This window comes from Nyctibius grandis, chromosome 2, assembly GCF_013368605.1.
Source record: "Nyctibius grandis isolate bNycGra1 chromosome 2, bNycGra1.pri, whole genome shotgun sequence".
NCBI lineage: Eukaryota > Metazoa > Chordata > Aves > Nyctibiiformes > Nyctibiidae > Nyctibius > Nyctibius grandis.
The window spans coordinates 27,906,213-27,929,022 of NC_090659.1; positions in this window are offsets into that span (position 1 = coordinate 27,906,213).

Sequence of the window (22,810 nt, forward strand, 5' to 3'; positions counted from 1 at the left end):
ACTGTTTTTTTCATCTGGTTTAAGTTAAAGTGATACAAATTCTGTGTAGGGACAAGTCGTATATAGCCTGTAATTTGCAGGTGCACATTAAACCCCTACAAGCCAGGCTTACATTGAAGCTGGGCCCTCAAATAAGAACTTGGACAGAAGAACAGGCTGCTTGGGGGTAACGAGCTGCTGCCCGTCAGATGCGCTGGGGTAATTTGCCTGGTTGCAAATGCCCTTAGCCAGTGGTGCCTGCAGTGAATGCAATGCACGCCGCGCCTCTGCCAGGCCTGCTTTGCACATCTACGAGGTGAGAGCAGGCACACAGCCATTGTACTAGACTGGCTGATGTGCTGTAGATCCACATGCTGGCATCGCATGATAAAAGTGCCCACAGACCCCAGTTCACCTTCTTCTTTCTTTCCTCCAGCACCAGGCGTGTCCGAAGTCCACCGACAGCTCCGCTCGCCCTTCCTGTGGCTCCCCCTCCCCTTCGCGCTGCTGCTCCAGCTGCAGGGGCTGGCTGCTCCCACGCTCCCATTTGTATGTCGCGCACGCAGCTCTCCCCACTTAGAGCTGTCTTCTGTTTCCTGCTGCCAAGAACCGTCTCTATTTGAGACTCCCTTTCAAACCCGTGATTACCAGAAGCCTTCCTCTCTCATCTCTCTTCTGCTCTTCCTTACGATTCGCTTCTTGGTCTGCATTTTATTTTTGCTTGTGAGCACATGCTCTGGGGCAGGGAAGCCCCACGTGTACTCACCATGCTGCAGAAATGATGTGGCAGCAAGCTGGAAGTGGCCTGGAGAAAAGGGCACCTCATCATCTGAAGGCAGACAGGACAGCACATGATGAATTTTTAACTATTATCCCTGATTCTGCGGTCAGAAATAGTCCCGTGTCTTCTTCCCGCTGGTAAGGCAGCCTCCTGCGTCAAGAGTAAGGGACAACAGAAGCAGAGGTGTCACACAGCTGCCTGCAAGTCTCAGCTGATCTGCTTTCCTCTGAGCCATCTTCTAGCAGGAGTTGGAGACCAGGCTCGGGGCAGTTTGGTGTGGTGGGCTACAGAGGAGCATATCGACAGGAAGCCGTGGGTGCAGAGAGACTGTACGACCGAGACGAAAAGTTTAAAGGAGAGTTTCATTTTCAAGTAACTGTACCGGGTAAGTGAGTCAAGGACGCGGAGGGGTAGCATGCATGGCTAAGGCCAAGTCCATGGGCCGTGTTCAACTGCTTATACTCAGTAGGACTCCCTTTTTTAATTAATTGAAGTTTTTCTGCTTCAGACATTTTAAAATAACTCAAACGGTTCCTCTGAGCTACAGGTTTCATATGAGAGAAGGGTTGCAAAAAATCACCATTTAATTAAATAAACATGTCTCTGGCTGATGGCCCTTCTCCAAACTTGGAACCTCCTTGCCGTCATTAGAACCCCACATAAACTGTAGCAGTTAGCAGTCTGCTTCAAGATTACAGTGTTCCTAGCAAGAGAAATTGCTCCTGAGATCATTTAACATCCCTGGGGAGATGACAGGAAGGAATTAATCTTCCGCTGCTAATCCGCCCTGTGCTGCTGGATCAAAAATTGGCATCGATGGGGGTGCGTGCGTAGGGGGGCCTGCGGTGGCATTTACCATCCGTATATACTCCCTCCCACCTCCTCCCCGAGCGCAGCTGAGGAATCAGGGGGCAGCTATTTCAGGAAGTCTACATAACGTACTGTTAAACTGTTTGTGCTGGCTGGGAAGGAGGTTTGGTTTCTAGCATTATTATCCAGTCCTGTCGATGTCAGCAAGGTGAATGCTACAGAAAAGCTTTCACTTCAGTCCCAGGAATCAGCCTCCTCGTTATTTTTGCTGCTGTTTGCCATCTCTTTTAGTTTATATTTATTTATTTTATATTATTATTATTATATTTATTAGTGATTTATCTATATTATTCACCAGTGCCCAGGTACATCAGTTTTTTATTCCCCAGAGTGCTTCTAGGAAATAAAATGCACTGGCAAGACCCCATGCCTGTGAGGGCCTTTGTATTGGAAGCAGCTCTGCAGCTGTTTTGGAAATCTCCCTTTCTTTTTTTTTTTTCCTGGTGAGCACAATGGATACAAGGAACAATTCGATTTGCTTGTGGACAATCTGAGAGCAAAGAGACTGTTCTGGTTTATAGAGCTGAGGTGGGGCCAGTCCTGGAACAGGGACAATACCTTGGGAGACAGTGACCAACCATACGGTGTGAATAGCAAGCAGTAAATGCCCTTAGCAACTGGCTTGTTGAAAAAAATTAATTTGCTAAAGAGCATTGGTACTAAGTCGCCTTGAAGAGTTGTAAATCACAAGCCTGTACAAAGGGAAACCTGCTCCTGCATAGTCTGTGAGCAGGGGTGGACTATTGCGATGGATCGGACTGTTCCTAACTAGCCTGAACTTAACAGAAGGAGCTCAGAAAATAGTAGGCTCATCCAAATCAAAGGCCAAGCTCTGGCTGATGTTGGCAGAGGCAGAATGGGACCCAACGGGCAGATTTTTCACAGTAGAGGACAGCTGCCTGTTTCCTTCTTCACAGCATTCAAGTTTTCAGCCCGGGTCCAGCTGCCTCTGCTGAGACCTTGTGCTCCCACAGCTCCCACCTCACCAAGCAGTAGGACCAAGGGGTGGGAGCAGAAAGCCCAGCCCAGGCCCTGTCCCTGACATGGAAGATGCTGTGGATAGGAAAGCCAAGCCCAGAGTGGAACAAGACAGCAGCAAGGGCTCTGACAATGGCTCTCACCGGCCAGAGGAGAGGGCTGCCCTGTATGGGAGCAAAGTCAGTCCCTTCTATTGCTAAAACCAGCCCTGACGCAGGCTCTTTTCTCCCCTGACTGATCCAAACACTTGCAAAGGGCAGGTTTTCTTTTCACTAGCACACCACCAAATGGGATTTGCAACAAAGAGGTGTGAGGGATAACAGTCCATCCCTCATATTCGACAGAGCCTGCAGGCTTCTCTTGCTGCTTTCAAGTTTCCCCTACATTAATCCCCCACAATAACACACGATCACCAGGAAAACATTGGGAAATAGGGGGCAGGGGGATATGTATGCTTTTCAGAGAGGAAGGTATAAAAGGAAGCAAAGAACATCACAGTGGAAAAACATGGGTCATTTGCTCTTCCATTTTTCTGTCAAATGGTGATTAGAAGAGAAAACAGTCTTTCTGTACCAGTCAGGAAAGGAAGAAACGTGTTCCACTTCTCTTAAAACAAATGCAGTGAAAGAAAAGTGATGTTATTTTTCTAACCCAGAGAAGCAAACCAAACCTCAGGGGTTTGCAAAGGTACCCTTGCAGTTGTTGTCCTAAACACTGAAGAAAGCTTGTTTCCCAAACATTCAGGGTGGCACAGATGATTCCTTCAAGATGTTTGTCAGTTCCTGGGTATCCCCAGCTAACTAAACCTGCCTCAAGTATCTCTCACCTGAAGTTTTGGGAAGTTTTGTGTAGGTGTCCTGCTGATTGTGCAGCTCTCTGAAGCTGCTCCCCCATCTCTCTGAAGACACCACTGAGCCTCACCAATGCTGGTCCTGATGTGGCTTGCTCTCGCTGTGCCCTCCAGATGCTGATGCTGGAGGAAACCAGGGGTCCCTCTGAACAGATCTTTTGTCTTCTCTGCTCCACCATAGGAAGCTACAGGTAGCAGCCAGGATATACAGAATATACTTGTGGAGTGCACAAACTTCAATGTCCTTGATTTCTGGGCTGGAATCATGGGTTATTGTCTTTTAAAACAAATGATAGCTCAGATGACACAAGCACAAGTTTCAGCTCACCTAACAAGTATATTTCTAGTTCATCTCTTTTCCTGAGTTTTCTGCATTGTGATGCTTCTTTTTTGTACATGTTGTTGTACATTTTCACTATGTACAAAACAATTTCACTATCCAAAAACAATGTTTGGATATGTTTAGGATGACCCTATTCTGCATTTTTTTTTCAAGGAGAGCACATCTAGGCATGCCGAGGCAAGTCCGAAGAGCCTACTAATGCTTGAGCTGGGTAATGAGCACAACGGAGCTCGAGCACGTCGCTGCACTCGTGTGGCAGGCAGGCAGGCAGGGGCTGGGCTGGAGCTACCTGCTCAATGTGCAGCAACGAATGGGTGAGGAGTCCCGAATGGCCGAGGACTCCCAAATGGCCGTGTCACCCCTGCGGGCTCTGGCACCACATTTCAGCAAGTCCCGTGCCCAGCCATGGCCTGTCTTGGTTTTGTAGGTGCTGATGACATGCACCAAGCACAATATGGTCTGATCTAATACGATTTCACACAAGGAGTTGTTCGGGCTAGCAGTAGTAAAAGACATACATGTGACATCGCCCTTTGATAGTCAATTCGTGTTCCCCATCTAACACAATATGGTTAAAAACAAACAACCAACCTGGTACAAAACATAAGTAGCTGCAGCAGACTGTATATTTCATTTTTACATTAAAAACTACTTACGGTGATAGATGGTAGCACAGTACAATCCAGAAACCAGCTGCCTATATTATGCATTATATCAATATTTATTTTAATTCCAAAGAACTGTAGTTTTGGGACTTTTACTAAAATAGACACTGTAAGTGGTATCCTGATGGATTACATTTTGCTCAAAAGTAACTTTACTTGGACACCTCTGAACTCTGTTTGTTGTTTGTTCTTCTCTGTGTTTTTCAGCATGCTGAAAAAAAGAAATGATAGAATAAAATAGAGCTAGCTGTGTATCTGTGGTGAGAATTATCTTCCCTGGCGATAGAGCGCAATTGGTCTCCAATCGTAATTACTGCCTTTTTAGTCTCTAAAAATAGATCTGAAATTGTGTTTCGGGGATATGGGGCTTTCCTTTACAGAGCCTTTGCTGGGTGAGTCTCTATATTAAGGGGCCGCGCTTTTCCCCTCACCCCCTTAAACCTTTCCCAATACTAGTAACATACCGCCTAAGCAAATACCATACACACAGAGCATATTGCTATATACAGAGCATATCGCCTAAGCGCATAACCCAAGCTGGGGCTCTGCCAGCGCTGCTGACGGTTATGACTCCACTGGGAGCAAAGGGAGCCAAGGCAGCGCTGAGCACAGCCAGCAGCAGCCAGAGCCCTGCGTGCCCGGGAGCTTAGGCTGGCTCAGAGGCACCCGGAGGTAGCAGTACCCCGAGGCCAGTTCTCTAGAATAGACGGGGGCTCAGCATTCGCAAGCCTGGCCCTCGAAGACCACAGATAAGGGTGCCTTGCTCTATCGGTAACCCGCAAGGTTTTTCCACTGCTCTTTCCTCAAATTTTTGTATCTTTTCCAATGCACAGTTGCCCTTTTTGATGGGCGGCATGGCTAAAATGTAGCATTCATTTCTATTAGAAACTGGAAACAATGAGTTACTTCTTCGGTGCAGCCCTGTTTATTTGCAAAGGCTTGATTCCTAGACTGCAGGAGGAATCAAGCAAGAGGAGACAGTTTCTTTGCCTGTAGCTTCAACTTTTTTCTGGAAGCACTTCAACCCCAGAGCACTTTTCTGAGCATTCTCTTAGTCCTGCTACAGGTGGTGCTATGCTTACTGCTTGCTTGCTGACTTCCCTGAAGCTGTCCATGTGGTTTCTCTTACCCATCATACATACAGGGATCCTCTTCTACCTATTTCCATAGCTACCCATTTCAGTTTAATCAATCTCTTAAATGAAAGACAACAGGTACACACTTCATTTTCCCTATAACTGTATCAGCCAGCTTTATGATAATATTTAAGACCTAGTGCTGTGTTGGGGATACTCAAATCAATAATCATTGCGTCGTTATTGCTGTTCCCGCAATGATCCAGTATCGTTCAGCCGAAATCCTTTTGAGAGAACACTTCAGAGGGAAGCGGACACTGCTGTATGTTTACCCAGTCTGTGCTCCCTTCTCTTCTCCAGGATGACTCCTATACACGGTGCAGTACCAACATCCTCACTGCTCCTTGCTGAGGTCTCAGCCCTCAGACTGCTGCTTCATGGAGAGCTACAGCAAGATCGAGATATCATCTCCAGCCCCAGCACTGGAGGAGGCAGGGCCCACCATGACATCAGCTGCATTGCCAGGAGATCCCAGATGCCCCTGTTGCAAGGAGCGAGTCTGAGGCAGATGCCTGTGATGGGACACAATTTGACTTTCTTTTGTCTTGTCCTGTTTACAGCAGGCGCAGAACAAGCTCAGCCCTGGTATGAAAGCCTTCATCATCTTCAGACTGCTGGCTCCAGCGATGAGTGCTTCTAAAACTCTTGAGTTGAAAAGATGTCTAATCTCCCAGCAAGTCTAAGAGAATCAATCTCACCTCAGAAACAAGTTTACTAAAATGTTATGATGCTTTTAGTATTGACATTAAACCTCAGCCAAATTTTACTGGGAGGTGCTCGGTAGTGACAAGGCTTTTTCTGCACTTGCATTATTTAAAGGTTAACAGTAGAAGGGCATATTACTTAAGATATAGGACAGCATATATATGTAAGGTTAATGATTCTTCAAATAGCAAGCCCTGAAAAGGACTGCGCAGGTGTAGCCTAAGGAACCACATAAACATCGACCAATTATTTTTATGCTTTTTCTTTCTTAGTGTAAGCTTCAGCAGCTGGGTCCCATATGATGAATATGTCATGACAGATGACAGTGATATGAGCAGATGAACCCCAAGGCAACCCCCTATCCTGTCAAGGAGAGGGCAAAGCTGGGTCCCCTAAATATGCATAGGCTGTGTCACTGACAGCAATTTACTGTTGTGGTCAGGTGTCTGGAGTCTATATTCTTCCCCGAGAAGCAGGTTTTAAAGTATTTTTAGACATGAATACCATTAAAGGTTGTCTTCAGTAAGAATCGCTGACAAAGGAGAGCCCAATCTTCCACAACCTGGTGAAATTTCACATTTTTTTGAATCTGGCATTTAAAACAATGCTTAGCTAAGCTCTACCAGCCTTCTTACCTGTCCTGTACAAGCTAAGGTCTATAGCAACACTAAGCTGCCAAAAGAGAGGCAAAAATGTTACTCCAATGATTTGTCATAAATGTTTACATTATTGCAATTTGGCTTACACCTGTGTTTTTTCTAGCTCTGGCCATGTGGTTCAAAACACCGAAGATGGAGGCAAATATACAGTTTCTTCCTTTTCGGTGAGGCCAGAAACATTTTTAGCATCAGTATGGCGCAAAAAAAGAGCGGCTAATCCATCACCTCCATTAGGAGCTCTATAAACAAACTGGCCACCCTGTGATGCTGATAGCATATAGGCTGTTGCTCGAAAGCTTGGATCAGTTCCTCTTCTGGCTTGCACCACAAAAAGGGCACAGTAATTGCAGAGGTGCATATGACAGTGAAAAGCAAGGACTGAATCTCACTCCCGATGCCTCTATAATTGTGGGAATTCAGAGCCTAGTTTAAATATTAAATCCTTCCTTTTCCACATCCCCTTTTCAGTTGTGTTCTCCCTTTTAAATACCTTCTCTGCTCTCAAGCGGTGACCAAACCCTTTCTGCTGCATTTTGAAGGGATGTCAGTGATTTCTTATGGCAGGGATTCATATTAGGGGAAGACGGTGTGCATACCAGCTAAAATAAACTGTGCTCAATCACATAAAAGGGAGGATGTCGGTATAGAGGGCATAGTTAAAGCTGGCTTGGAATTTGCAGCCAAAACAGGAACCAAATCCCTCTGTATCAAACTTTCCTAATTGAATTTAATCTCCAGATTTTAGAGACTAGCTCTTGCATAAGGCAGGGAGGGGTTAACACACTGTTTCCTGGCATATCTACTCATTTCTAAATGATGCTCATTTTCTTTCGCATTTATTTATAAATAACTGCAAATAGGAAACTTTACAGACTGAAGATCTGATGGCATCTCAAGGTTTCTGCTGCTTTGTCCCTTGGAAATTTCAGGCACCGCAAATCATTCCTCCTGCTCTGGGTGGCAGATCCGAGTTACGCTGAGTTTAGCCAACGGGACTGTTTGGGTTTGCCAGCAATGTGGGTTTGAAAGCCTTCTGCCTCTTGCATTGCTCAGCTGATAACAGAGATTAGGGAGGTGGATTTTCAAGGTAACAGGGGAGTGAGATGAGTGGGATATGCGTATGGGCGTATGCACATGATGTGACCAGTGAGTGGCTGAGCACTGGATGTGTGTAAGTGGTTAAGCCCTGCTAAGCCCCAAGTGCTCCAGCATGTCTCTGCAGTAGAGGAGGAGAGGACTAAGCCTGGCCCCGGGCCCTGAGGTACTGCACCAGATCAGCAGCGCTTGAGCAGCTCTCCTTGCGGATGTCTCGCCCGTGTCACCTTCCACTCTTCCGCACTCAGCTCAAGCCAAGAGAGCTGCGTCTCTGTGCCGGTGTGCACCAACCCTGACTGCACCACACAGCTGAGGCAAGAGCGAGGGGCTGCCTCTGAGGGCTGCCCCCGCAGGGGTACAGGCTCCTGGGCTTTTACCCCCCCGGAACCCAACCCTGTTTCTGCTCCCTCAGTCTCTCCCCCAGCACATTGGTTAGCTGCACCACGGTCAGCTCGGCTGGCAGGGGCGGAGGGGACGCAGCGCAGCTGCAGTGGTGGGGCTGTGTGGGGCAGCATGGAAGGGAAGGGAGACCTTAAATGAGAAATGTTCAGGGGAAAGGGGCTGCCCAGGCTTTGTCAGCACACAGTTCCTCTGTTTCTCCCTGCTGAGGTCCAGACTGGCTACAGAGCCAGTTTTCTCACATCTCCGCCCCCTTGGAGCTTGTCAGCGCTGCAAACCCTCAGAGCACATTATGGACAAGCCCTCACCTACATTTCAATATCTTTACTTATGCTGCCCCTCCTTACTATCCCATACATACTCTTTCCCTGCTCCCTTGTCACCTTTATTTTTTTCTCAGTGCCCATATATATCAACTCATATGGCTATCTATCTCCAGTAATTCTGTGTAAAAGAACAGTGAAAGAGCTGACCGAAGAGTCAGAAAAGAGAAGAAAAGGGTTAGTCTAGGCTCTAGGAACAACAGAGTATAGAATTAATCCAGGACATGGTCTGGAAAAGGAGGCAGAGAAGGGGAGTCAAGTAAAGAGGTGATACAGAAAGCGAGGTGATATGTGAAGATTTAGGGCTTTGCAAGACACTACGGGATGAACAGAGATGAAAATACATGAGCTACGCATGCCATCTGTCAATGTTTGCACAGAAATCCCACCAAACCAAAAATATTGTTAAAAATCCGTTAAAGTTGCTTGTGGCACATCCCACCAACAAAAACATTAGAAAGCCATGATGTCCCTAGCCAAGCCTTTGCTCAGGTTTCGAAGCCCTTAACCACAGTTTCACCTTTGGCACATCACCCCACCGGCTTCTAGAACCCGCAGGCTTCCTCCCTCCCTTCCCACTTGAAACCTTTAACCTGAACTCTGCACGCAAACCTCTCCTGCCAAGAAAACAAAATGCAACACCATACTTCCTCTGTGCACCGCCTAACTCACACACTAGCCCAGGGAGCGGGTGAGAACTTCTCAAAACCGTGAACTCTCCTACAATCAATTCCAGCTTACAAGCAAACACATGATTTGCATCACCCACGATCCTCTTACATCGCACCCTTCCACCAGCCACTAAAATCATACACCCTGAACCCCAGCTGCTTCGCAGGACATCACCAATCCACACAATTGCTCCTCTTGCAAACCACACCGCACTGTTTGAGCTTACGGTTACGCAGCTTGTGTGGGGACAGAGGGAGGAGGCGTGTGGGTTGTGGGTGGTGGATGTGGCTGACGTAATGTGGAGAAGGTGAAATCACACTCGCAGATTGCGAGAGCCGGCTGAGGAATACACTGGCAATGTCATTGATTATTTATATACGGCTCTGGTAGCGCCTGGTATAGGTGAGACTTTTTTTTTCTCTTTTCAGTAAATTCTGAGAGAAGACAAGTGTAGCAGTAAGGAGTGACCATGAAAACATAAGAAAATAATATTTCGTTGTCATTCTTTCCAAATTGTTGTTTTGTTGACACCTTAAGTTCACAAGTATTGGCTTCACTAAGCTTTTCCCCTTCCCACTTCTCTCCCCATGTTGGTGTGAATACGTAAGAGTGCTTTTTTGCCATGACACTGTGCATTGGCTAGGACCTGACCATAGCACCTCACAAAGCTCTGGGCTGCTGCAGGATTGGACAGGAGGAGCAGATGGCCTGAGAGAGTGCAATGCTTATTTAAACAACAGAAATCAACTGTACTTTGCATAGTTAACAAAATAAATTATTCTAAAATGGGTAAACTCATTGTGCAGAAGCAGTAGAAAATATCTTAAAGTGCACTCTGCTCAGTTTTCACCATCCTCCAACACTACTGCACCTTGCCTGCATGTCTTAGCATTTTTATCCATTTATGGCCAAATAAAATTAAGCCAGGATTTTTTGTTAAGTAGCTGCTGATTGTAAGTACACCCACTTTTGCACATAGAGTGTAGCTGAGTGCCCCAAAAATGAAGGCGTTCATAATCAGTGGCTATTTCTGAAAGCATCTCATGTAAGATACGTATCCAGTGCACTGAACTCTTTCCTCAGAGTACTTACAACACGGGGAGGGAGCACAAGCACCATTTTTCTCCTGATGTCAGTATCTGTAACGAGCATTGCTATCCCAGTGGTATCACAGTTCATAATGTGCACGACCCCTGATGACAAGGTGCCAGCTGATGCGATACAGGTATGAGCGATACCCATCTTACGCCCGCTGGGAGCTGCCTTGTTGCCTAACCTTGCTCTGCAATGCCCAGCCTTGCTGCACCTCCACCTCCCCTCCGCCTTCGCCAAACTCCCCCCACCACAGTCGCGCTCTTCCTCAGAGCTGCAGGATACCTTTCCCATCTGAGTAGGGGGGAGATGTAGGATTTCTGCACCCTCCATACATTTCTCCCTTCTCCCAGTGGCACGCAAAAGCAGAAGGGATCCCCAAGAGACTCATCTGTCTGTGGCTCCCAGGAAGTGAATGAGTGAAAGAAGGGGAGGAGGTTGTTGGGGTAAGCAGTCCTATACCCTGAGGAAAGGCAGGGTGGGAAAAGAAGCCTAGGTCTGTCTTGCAATATTCCTTGGGTTTAAAATATCCCTGTTATAGGGCTTGGTCCCCCAGGTAAGATCAAATAAGCTAGAAGAGAGGGAAATGGATAAATACGTCCTCTTCCACCCGTAGCATTCTGTGACGGGAGATCATGATCCTCTTTGCACTATTATAAAAGAATCAAATGCTATGGTATATCACTGTTTAGTAGGGTGCAGTCTTAAATCGCTGAGAGCAACTCGAGAGGTAAGAGCAGAGCTCATTTAAACAGAAGGAGCAAAAGCCCCTCCTTGAAATCCGTCAGCTCAGCTCTTTGCAGGGCAGGCTGGCCAGGGGCTCTCCTCTGGCAGCCAGATCAATGCTCCCAGCCAGACGTTGTGTTCAGAGGAACGCTTCCCAGCAAATCGCAAGGCTCCAAGAGAACCTCTGTGCTCATCAAATACTTGGCTTTTCTGCCAAGGTTTCCCCAAAAGATACAAGTTTTAATTATACTGGCCACCCAGTTCAGCTTGGCTCATTTGACGGAAACTGTAAGTTTAAAAGACTTTAAGGTAATTCTGGACATGAACTTAGTGCACAGGTTTAGAAATTACCCTGTGTAAGAGCTGACTTGATAGCCTCTGACAGCTAACGTGTCTTTCCAGTGACCAGGTCACTGATTGCTGCAGATTGCAAGAGACTTTGGATCAAGCCAAGAAATCCTGCATCTGCTAAACATTACTTACAAGGTGCCAAGTATTGCCAGGGCACCATTGGTGTTACTAATGGCTGGGCCCCTACCCACCCCATAGGAGGGGGTCACCATTTTGGGGTCACTGTTAGCCCAGGCCTCCCAATTGCATCGGGGGCCAGACGTGATTGCGATAGAGAAGTGGACCACACGAGAGCATTTGAACCAGGTGCCTGGCATGGTTGCTGGTGCAGGGACCACCGACAGATAAATAAAATAAAGTAAAATACAATAAAGTGAAATGAAACAATAACATAGTATAACATAAAGCCATGTAGCGCAAAATAAAACAATAAAATGAAATCGCTTGCGTGCTGGGAGGGGGGTTCCCATCCGGCAAGAAAACATTTTTCCAACAGGAGGAGCTCTTTGCTTTGGTGAGACGGTGTCAAAGGCGTGGCCACAGTTTTCCTCCAAACCCCCTCCTCCTCCTCCTTCCCCTCCCGCCCCCGTTTTACACGAGAGCGGCAGCTTAATTGATTTGATAACAAAATAAACATCAGCCGAGGGCTGCCCGCGGGAGACGGGCAGAGCAAGGTGATGGATGCGACCAGGGAGCGGAGCGAGGTGCGAAATACCCCTGGGGCATCCCGGTAACTCCGCGCAAGTTGCTCCTGGCTCCGCACGGCTTCGCAGCCCTCCCGGGAGGTTGCAAGGTTTTCCCTGCCCTTCTCACGGAGGAGGAGCGGGGGAGATGCCGTGCAAAGGGGAATGGCAGAAAGCACAAGCGGGATCAAGTCAAGTCCTGCGGCTCCTGAGCGGAGCGAAGGGTCAGAGCCTTGGCTTTTCCCCGGTGCTATGTGCGGGTGATGTTTTAGGGTGCTTGGGTCCTGCCCGCACACCTTATTAGGCTGGCGGGTTGGAGTGGGGCAGTTTGCAGGGTAACTCTTGCCTCTCGCCTTCCAAGCGATCGCTGCCGTCGCCTTAAACGTCCTAGAGGATCCCAACCCGCCCGCGGGTCGCCCGCTAAGCCCCGATCCCTCTAAATCCGGGCGCCGTGGGGCTCGCAGCCGGTTCGCGTCTTCCACCTAATTTCCTACCCATGCAACACCCCCCACCCCCGCAGCCTCCCCAAGCGATAGCAGCTAACTTTGTAGGGGAAATTAAACTGCTCGCCATTAATGCGCTTCACGATATTTCTGGGAACTCGCGCCGAGCGCACTAGGGAAGCAGCCCGCTTAAAGGTTGCCGCGGAGGGAAGCCGCCGTGGGGGCTGAGCTTGCCCGTGGGGCGTGTTGTGACGGGGAAAAGCGGTTCCCGAGCAGCCGCAGAAGCACCAGCAGGAGGAAAAGCTGCCGAAATAACCGCGCTGAACGGCACTCGGCGGCACCCGTCCCCTCCCGCGGGGACTGGCCGCGACCCTCGCCTCCCGCGGGCGCCACCGCCTGCGCTCGCCCTCCCGGGACGGTCCCCACGCTGTCCCTCGGAAGCCCGTCCCTGCCGCGGGAGGGTCACAACGCGTGTTCCCCAGCCACACACACACACTCTGGTGTCCCTCGGGCAACCGCAGCGCCGCTTGGAGCCCGCTGACCTTGGCCGGGGGCTGACGGGATCCCCCGCGGCTGCCCACGCGTGTGCGCGCCGTCAGGCGTGGCGGCCGGGTGCGGGAGTCAGAGGGCAGGGCGGCGGGCACGGCATGGCTTTGCTCTCGCCTGCAGGGATTAGCGCAGCCACGAGCAGCAGCAGCGTGGAGTTTCCAGCGCCTTGTCCGCAGTTTTATCTTGTTTTCCTTCCTAATTATTTTTTAAAGACTCGATGACTTCTCTGTGTGGGGTTTTTTGTTGTTGTTGGTTGGTTGGGGTTTTTTTTGCTGTTTTTGTCTGCTCTGCGCTGCAATGGGGATTTTCAGCTGTAGAACCCGAAACCAGGAACCGTGACTAATTTAGGGGTGCACTTCTTCAGCGCACTCATTTTAAGACAGTAAAACTTAAAAGATGGAGTGGAGGGGCTATGAATCGGCGAGAGGTGGGAGCACACTGCTGGGGCTCTGCCTGAAGTTTAATACACCCTGAGACACGTAAAGTGCGGTCCGTGTGTGGGGATGGGGGGTGGGGGGGAACACGACACGGGCAGCAAGTAACGAGCAGATTGCCGTATGATTTAGAGCGATGATGAGGTTTATCATTTGAACACTGATGAATTCAGGGAACACGAGAGCTGCAATTGACATTCCTAAAAACAATTAAATCGGTGGGGAGTACTGCTGGAAAATCGATACGGCCCAGTGTAATACGGTTTGACTATAAACAGATTCCTCCTGTAGTAATAAACCACGAAGTGAGCATAAAGTACCGCGATTCCCTGGCTGAAAAGAAGTCTTTTCCCTTCCGCGCCCCAAAACACATCCCCCCATGTCCTTAACAATGCTTCCCGGCCCCCGCGGCGTCTCCTGGTGAGCCGGGGCGACGGTACCACATACCCTTGTGAAATTCTCCAGCAGCAAACGTTCATAACCCCGACGGGAGGTCGGGGGAGGTATTTAAATAGCTTCCCGAATAAGTAGCGAGCGCCTTTGGTCTGGGACGAAAATAAACTAGGAGTTAAGCTTTAAACGTCCAGGCTTGATTGAAGAGCAAGATGCACTCGGCTGAGTGCGCGCTCGGGGTGGCCCCCCGGGGGGGGGGGGCCGGGGAAGGGAAGAGCAAAGGGAAATGTGAAGGGAAGGGATGGAAAGAGGGGGAAGGAAGAGGAAAGGAAGGGCCCCCCTCGCGCTGTGCCGGCCCCACTGCTCGCTGGTCAGCGCGGCGGGGACGTTTCCTGCGCCCGGAGGCGGTGGCTCGGTAGGAGTCGGGGGGAGTGTAGGGGAACCCCCCCCCCCGCCGCCGCGGCCCCGCACCACGCGGCGGTTTCCAACAGGGGGCGAGGGAAGCCCGGCTGCCGCCCGGCTCCGCCGCCGCGCTACGAGCCCCCGGCGGGAGCGGTGTCGGCAAGGGGGCCCGGGGGGGAGCTCGCCTCCCCGGCCCCCCCCCACCCCGCGCTGCCGAGGGGCAAAAAGGCCCAGCCCTTCCCCGGCGGCTGCGGGGAGGAAAAGGGGGAAACCGGCGCCCGGCAAACCCCGGGGGCATTTGCGGCGCTGGCTTTTATTTCGGCTTTGGCTGGCGAGCGGAGCGCTGCGCCCGGGGCCGCCGAGCCCCGCTGTGCCCCGCGGCTTGGCACGGGCAGGCAGCGCCGGCTGCCAACGCCGCGCCGCCCTCCGAGAACTGCCATCGTGCGGTTTGCCAAAGCGCGCGGCTGCACGCCGGGGGCCCTCGCCTGCGGGCGGGAGCCAGGAGCCCGGGCGGCGTCCAACCCCCGCCGGGGACGCCTGGCAGGGCCCAGGGGGGACCATCCGCCGTGCGCCGGGCGGGGGCGGAAAGCGCCCGCTTCCCGCGGTAGCCGCCGCGCTCCGCCGGCTACGAGGAGAAACAGGATCCCGCTGCCGCGCGCTGCACGGGAGCCTGTTCCTGGCAGCCGCCGGCTTCCCGGTTGCCTTCACGGAAAGAGGATACAAGTTGAATATTGTTTGCACGGCCGGGACAAAATATCCAGGGCTGGGGGAGGGGGGGAGGGATTGTGTTCGTCCGCCCGTGATGAATAATCCGGGCCGGCCTCCCGGCTGTGGCGGGCCAAATCGCTCTCAGATCTGCCTAAGAGATCAACCGCCTACCTCTGGCTCAGCGCCTCGGGCGCTGCTGGCCTTTCCCCGGCTGGCTCTGGCAGCACGCACATCGCAACCGCCGAGCGCAACGGCGCTGCCTCCGCCGGGGCACCCGCCCGGGGGCCGCAGCGCGGCGGAAGGGGGATAAAGCGTGGCAGCGAAGAAGGAGGGGGTCGGGTGCCCCCGGCGGCGGGGGGGGGGGGAGGGATGCCCCGCTCCCCCTCGGGCTCCGCGCCCCGCGGTTCTCCCTGTTCCGGGCTGCGCGGCGCCGAGGCCGGCTGACCCGTCCCTCCCCACCTCCTGCCCGGCCGTCTGGTGGGAACCAACACAAGCTGTTCCGGAGCGGGGCCGCGCAGCTGGCCCGGCGGTGGCGGCGGAGGGCTGCCAAAGGGGCCGCAGGGAAGGTCCTCGGGTTTTCCGCAAGCGCACACAAGCCGCCGCCCGGGCACAGGCTGGGTCCGCCCCCGCGAAGCCGCCCGCTGCCCGGGCGTGAGCGCGGAGGCTCTGTGTGTGTGTGCGTGTGTGTGTGTGTGGGCGTGTGCGGGTGGCGACGTGCCCGGGGAACAGCCGGGGACGGCGTGCGGCTCCGTGTGTGGAAATCTGCGGCGGCGAGTGCCTGCGAGACGATGCGCCTGGGGGACGGGGAGCGTGCTGCGGGGGAGGCGGCGCGCGTGTGCTGCGTGGGGAACCGCGGTCGCGTGTTGCGGGTCAGTGTGAGTGCGTGTAGCTGCGCGGCAGAGCCCGGGTGTGAGAGAGGGAATACGTGGCTGTGGGCGAGCTCCTCTGCGTGGGTCCCGAGAGAGGCGGCGAGCGTGCGAGCTTCGGCGTGCTTCCCCGGGGGAGGCAGTGCCCGTGCGAGCGAGGCAGCGAGTGTGCGTGGGAATCAATGTGCGTGTAACATGGAGCGCGCGAGAAGAGGCCGTGTGCGTGACACACGGAGCGTGTGCGTGACACTGTGCGAGAGGCGGCGTGCCCGAGTGACTCAGCGTGCGTGCGTGTGAGTGCACGCGTGGGCGAGAGCTGCCGAGCGCCGCGGGGGGCGGGCGCGCCGCGGGGCCGAGGACGCCGGGCAGAAACTCTGCCCCGCTGCCGTGCCGGCGCCCTGCCCGAGCGGCCGCCACTCCCGGGACCGCCCGCGGAGGCCGCTTCCCGCCGGCGGCCCCATCCCTTCTCCGGACGGAGCCCCGGGGGCCCTCCGCCTCCGCGCACTGCAGCGCGGCCGGCGCCCGCCGGGGGAGGGAGCTCCCGGGGCAAGAGCCGTATCTGGGCGGGCAGCGGGCCATGGAGGAGGGACCCCACGCCCTTCCCCTCCCGCGCAGCGCCGAGGGCCGCTCTGCCCGTCCCCACCTTGTTTATGTGCGGCAGGAACTGGGATTTTCCATCTGCCTGCTCCGCTGGTCGTGACCTCCGCGCAGGGCTTGCAGGCACCCAGCCCTCCTCAGCGGGGTCGGGCTGCAGAGGCAGCGGGAGCCGCCGCCGCCCCCCCGGCGGAGGAGGCAGGGTGCTGCTCGCACAGGCTGCCGGTGTGAAAAAGGGACGATGGCAACGGACGGGGGGGGAAGGGATGGAGCTGGCGGTGGGAGGCTCTGGAGACCTGCCCTTCCAGGGGAACCCTGCCAGTGTTGTCCTGCCTCTGCACGTCCAACTCCTTCAGCACAAGTTTGCTCTTTCCCTGCCCCAGCCCGATCCCTCCTGCCGGGGACACCATAGGCCCTTAAAGGGGTTTCGGTTAAAAGGGTTTCGGGGGTGGGGGATCCCCAGCTTCTCTGCTCCGGAGGGAGTAGGCGACCCCGCTGCTGTTGTTGGAGCACTGCCAGGAGAAAGGCTTTCAGCTCGGCGCGGGGGGCTGCTCCTGCTCCGCTGGATCCCAGAAACACGGGCACCTCCATGGGAAAGAGGCTTTGCCGGTGCGGGCGCCAGTTCCCGCTTGCGGCTGTGTGACCCTCGCCCGAGGGGGGAGGAGACGGACACGGGTCCTGCTTTCCCTGGCAGGGAGGGGGGCTGCCTGGCGGCGGCGTGTGCGGACTGCGGGCCAGGGCGTGGGGCGGCCGCGGTCCCCCGAGGGCCGCGTCCCCGCCGCCAGCGCTGTGCGGGAGCGCCGAGGAGCCGCACAGCCCCGGCGGCGTCCGGGACTCGGATCCACGCGCCCTCGCCCGCTCCCGGAGACGGGCGAGCCGGGGCTGCCCTGGTGCTAGGCTCCGCCCTGGGCGGGTGGGGGTTCCCTCGGGAGGCGGCCAGGTCGGGCGAGGGGTGCCGGCGGGCTTTGCCTGGAGGCGACACGGAAACAGCGCTGCGAGGGAGCAATGGCTCTCCTCCTCCGGCGCTATAAAGCAAAGGCTGGCTCTGTCTAAGCAGCAAGCAGTGATAAGAGCTGATTTACAGGTAGGGGTGAAACGTGCTCGGAAAACCTCGTGACACTTTCCTCCGGTGGATTCAAATAATATATAAAGACCGTGAGGTGGCGATCTCCCGGGTAGCTCCTAGGATGCGTGGCATTGTTGTTAACACATGTTTCAATTTTGGATTGAGACTGTCAATTACCCGCTGAGCTGCGAGCTTTAGCCTCAGGCGGGCTGGGGAGAGGGGACGGGTGTATTTATTAACCTCTCAAGCCTGGCGGAGCTGTGCTTCCAGCCGCTCGCTCGGGCTTTCTCGCACCTTCCCCCCGTCCCAGCCGGTGCCACCCGGGCTGCTCCGGCGGCTTCCGCTGCCTGTGGCAGCCGTACTCTGCCTCCTCCGGCCCCTGCGCAGGAGCCTTTCAGTCCTGACGCCAGCAGAGCACCGCGGGGAGCCCCACAGCTGCGGGGGGAAGGCGGCTGGCCCAGGCCGAGCCGGCAGCGGCTCTCTTGGCCAAAATAGCCCCGGACGGAGCGGGGAAATGCACGGGAAGCGTTTCCCCGCTTTCCAAACGCGCGCTGTTTCTTGGTCGGAAAAACAGGCCAGCTCTGCTTGGGTTTAGGGTTGGGTTTTTTTTCCCCCAAGCGGAGAGACCCCCGTCTCCCCCGGAGCAGGAGCAAACAGCTCCGAAAGCCCGCTCCAGAGGCAGAAGCGGAAGGGTTGACAATTAACATTTCATCTGGCAGCGGAGATCTGCAGGCAGATCGCTCGGGAAGCGCCTCGCCCCCCTCCCGCGGCGTGCCCTCGCCGCATCGCACGGTGGCTGCTAAGCACTCAGCGCCCTTTTCCGAGGGGGTTTCTTTCTGAAGGAGCCCGCTCGCTGCCCCCGACCCTGCCTCGCACCGCCCCGGGGACCCTAAACCAGAGCAGCTCGGGGAGGCCCCAGCACCACGCTTTGCCCTGTTTGCGCCTCCGCCTCTTCCCCTTCAGTCACCTGAAAATCAGCCACCGTAACTCGCTAAACGCGGCGCCTCTGCCGCTTGCTTTTTCTTTCCCTTTCCCCCTCCCTTGCCGCCCGAGCTCCCAAACTTCGCAGGCCGGGGCCGTGCCGAGCCCAGCCGAGCCCGGCGCCCCCCGTACGGCCCCGCACGCCTCTCCGTGCTGGGAGCCGCGAGTGCGCCTCTCCGCACCAAGCCTCCGTGACGAGAAAGGCATCGTAGGCAGCCTATAAATAATTTCCATTATGTTCAGCTGACAGCGCGAGGCGATTAATTTTAATAGCTGTATATTTGCCTGTTTCTCCTAATGCTCTGTAATGAGATGAGAAGCCATCCAACCCCAGATGGCTCCAGCCGCCTCGTTATTTATTTATTTTGCGTGTGCGTGCGTGTGTGTGTGCAAAAGAGGGGAGAAGGGGAGGGGGGGCAGCGGTTCCTGCGGGGCCCGCGCCCCCCCCCCCCCCCCTTCCCCTCCAAGCTGCCCGCGTCCCCGCCGCCCCCGGTGCCGCCCCCGGTGCTGCCCGCGGGCCGTGGGAGCCATCATGACACTGCACATTCAGCCGCCGGGGACCGGCCACTCGTGCGCACCTCGGCGGCCTCCGGGCAGGGGGGGAGGCAGGGCCGGGGGGCCGCCACCGGCTGGATATTTCGGGGATATTTATTTATTCTCTCCTGTCGCGCAGAGCGTGACTGCGGGAGAGCCGGGGGCCGATCGGCGCGGGAGTAAATACAGCGGATCGATGTCATTCGGGGTGAGGGGAGGGCGAAGGGGAGCACGGATCAAAGCCCATCCTATTAACCTAAATTTCGGCTCTGCGTGGCCTGCGGTCCGGAGGCCGGCGGGAGGGGAGCGCTTTGTGGGAAGCCGGGGAAGCAAACACACCGCCCGCTGCCGGCACCAGCCAGCGACGTGGTGGTGTGTGTGGCGGTGTGACAAAGCCTCGCCGCGCTGAGCAAGCTGTCCCTCAGCCCGGGCGGCGGGCGGGGGAAGGGGAGGATGAAGGGGAGATTTCGAAATGTAGGAACGGCGGAGCGAGTCCCAGAATTGGGGATTGCAAAGGTGTGTGTGTCCGGGGGGGTGGGGGGGTGTCATTCCCTGGTAGGACAAGGCTGCTTAACCAGGTGGAACAGCACCGAGGCGAGCACCTGTGCCTTTTTCTAAAAGGCGTGTACCGATAATTACGAGAGTTAATTGCACTGCTTTGAAGGTCATTTGAAGTTACGGGGCTGTGTTTTCTTTTCAGGCTAGCAGACAATACCCGTGCGCTGTTTTAAATGTAAATCAGAGGGTATCCGCATAAACCTGTATTGTAGGATCGAGGCGTAATGGATTCACTCCGGCTGTGCCTCAGCTCGCCACAATACAGCTGAGCCGCCGAGCTGGGAGCGCGCCGGGGTTTCTCTGCGGAAACGCAGTTGCCGAAGAACATGAAAAGCATTAAATCGTGACGGGAAGGGGGCGGCAGCGGGGGGGGGATGCGCTTACGCTCGGGGCTTACGATCGGGACCGGAGGGTGCGTTGCGGCGGCGCAGCCACACGTCGCTAGCAACAGGGAAGTTTCTCACACCAAAAGAGGCACGGGGCTGGCGTGTCACGCACCGGGGCACCGGCGGGGACGGCCCCGGCATCGCTCCTCCCGCGGGCGGAGGGGGCACCGTCCCTTGTGCCCCGCCGCCCCCTACCTTGGGCACGGCCGTTCCCAAACGCTGCTTGCTCCCGAGGGCGGGTGGGCCGGCAGAGAGGGGCCTATCCCCCGCCTGTCTCGGGGACCTTGTCCCCGCTGCCCCCACCCCCTCCCCAGAGAAGGGCGAGGCCCGGCCCGGCCCGATCCGGAGGAATGTGGCACAAGAGGGACCGGTCCGCAGCCCGTCCCCGCTGCCGGTGAGCCTTCATTAACCGCACCGCCCGGGGCCCGGGCGTCCCGCCGAGCTGACCTGCCATGCGATTAGCCCGACGCTCCGGGGTACGGCTCTCCCCGGCGGCGCTGCCAGCCAGCCCGGCCCCCGCTGCCCCCGCTCCGGTACCTGCAGGCGGCCCCCCGGAGGCGAGGACGTGACAGCCACCGAGCCCGCAGAGAGCCTTCTTCCCTCCCCCTTCCCTTTTCCCCGCTAATAACAGGGCATCGCTCAGAAGACGGTCGCGCTGCACGAACAAACACTCATTGATTTCCACCGCCGGGCTGCGGAGGGACGTGGGGCGCCCGGGGAGCGGGGAGTTGAGCTGTGCCAAGCCGCGCTCCCGGCCCCGCACTGCGGGAGCGGGGGAGGCGAACCGGAGAGGTACCCGACAGCATCCCAGAGGGGAGGGTGTGCTCCCCCGGGCGCACAGCGCACATCCCCGGGGCCGCCTGTGTGGAGGACGTTCCTCTCCCCAAAGATGTGCCGGTGACTCGGGTCCGCCCCCCCGGGCGGGCAGCCTGTCGGAGGGGCCGCGGGGCGAGCGGTGGTGGTGGGAGAAGCGGGCGGGGGACCACCGCGGTCTTTCCCTTCCCGCGACGCCGGGCCACCCTCGTGCAGATCGCGCCGTGTCACCTCCCTGATGGCAACCACCACCCGCCTATCCAGAAAAGTCGTCAGCCCGGTACCGCCGCTTCCCCCGTTGTCCACGGCAACCGGCGTATCTGATTGAACCTCGTTGTAGGCAGTGACACCCGCGTAATGGATCATCCTGTCAGTGCTTTTTTATCACAGGCATTTATTTTGGTCACGCTGGTGATAACTTTGCTATTTATCCCTTGTGTCGTTATGGGCCCGGCCGCGATCTCCCTTCCGCCGGGGTGACGGACCGCTCTGGGGCGGCGGGGACCGCGGCTCCCTCCACCCCCACGCCCGCCCCGACCGCCCGGACGCCGCTGCGAGGGGCGCCCCCCACCCCCCCAACCCCCCCCCCGCTCCGGTCTCCCGCGGCCCCGGCTGGGGACGGATCGATCTGTTTGGCTTGGTTAAGCGCCCTCCCCCGCTCGCCCCGGCCTCCCCGGGGCCGGGTTATCTTGGGTCATGCGGAGCTGGCGCGGAGCGCCGGGTGCGGTAAAGAGGCTCCGACGGATCCCTCGTGCAGGAGGGAGACAGCGGAAGAAAAGTGCCGTCCGCAGTTCTCCATCAATCCAGACACTTCAAAAGTAAATAAAGCAGGGCAGGGAAGGGCCCCCAGGGAGGGGAGAGAAGAGGCCTCTGACAGGCGATTGTCCAGGGCGGAGACAGGGCTATTTCCAGCCCGGGAAATAACAACACTTGGGGCTGCGGTGGCTCCGAACCGCGTGTCCAGGAAAGACCGGATCGGGGTGTTTGTTTTGCTTTTAATTATTATTTTGACGGCGGGCTGGCGCAGCTCTGGCGAACAATGACCCCACGCCGTCCGAGAGGGGCACCGGGCGGGCAGCACCGCCCCAGCCGGGGGGGGGGAAAGCGCAGCGAGGTTTGCTGCCCCCGCCGGGGCTGGGGCCGCGGGGCCGGGGGCGGCCGGGAGGCGGCCCCGCGGGGAGGCAGCGGGAGGCGGCGCGGCGGGCAGGGAGGGCTGGTGGGAAGCCGGGCCGGGGCCCCCGGCGCGCTTGGCAGGCGGGGGTGGGAGGGGAGACCGCCGCGCTTATCTGGGTCACTGGGGTTAGAGGGAGCAGCTGATAGGAACAGAGGAGCTGAGCTCCAGCTGCTGCAGAGATAGAGCCGCGATACGGGCCAGGCAGGCACCGAGCTGGAGGAAGGGAGGGAGGGCGGGAGGGAGGAGGAGGCGGCGGCTCGTTCCGGCTCCCGAGCCGAGCCCAGGTGCGCTGTGGTTTCCCTGCGCTCAGCGCTGTGCTCGGCAGCCCCCCCTCCCCTCGCTCCCCATCCCCCTTCCTCCCCCCCCCCGTCCCCTTCCAACGTTTAACCCCTTCCCCACCTCCGCGGGGGCTGGAGGCTGAGGCGGTGCGCTGGCCCGGCCGCGGTCCCCTGCGATTCCCCGCTCCCTCCGTGGCAGAGACTGATCGCGGTAGGGGAAAGGGGGGGGGGGGAGAGAGGCTGGCCTTGTGGTGCCGAGCACCGCCCTCGGGCAGCTCCCGGGACCCGGCTTTGTACACACACACGCGCGCACGCACACACACA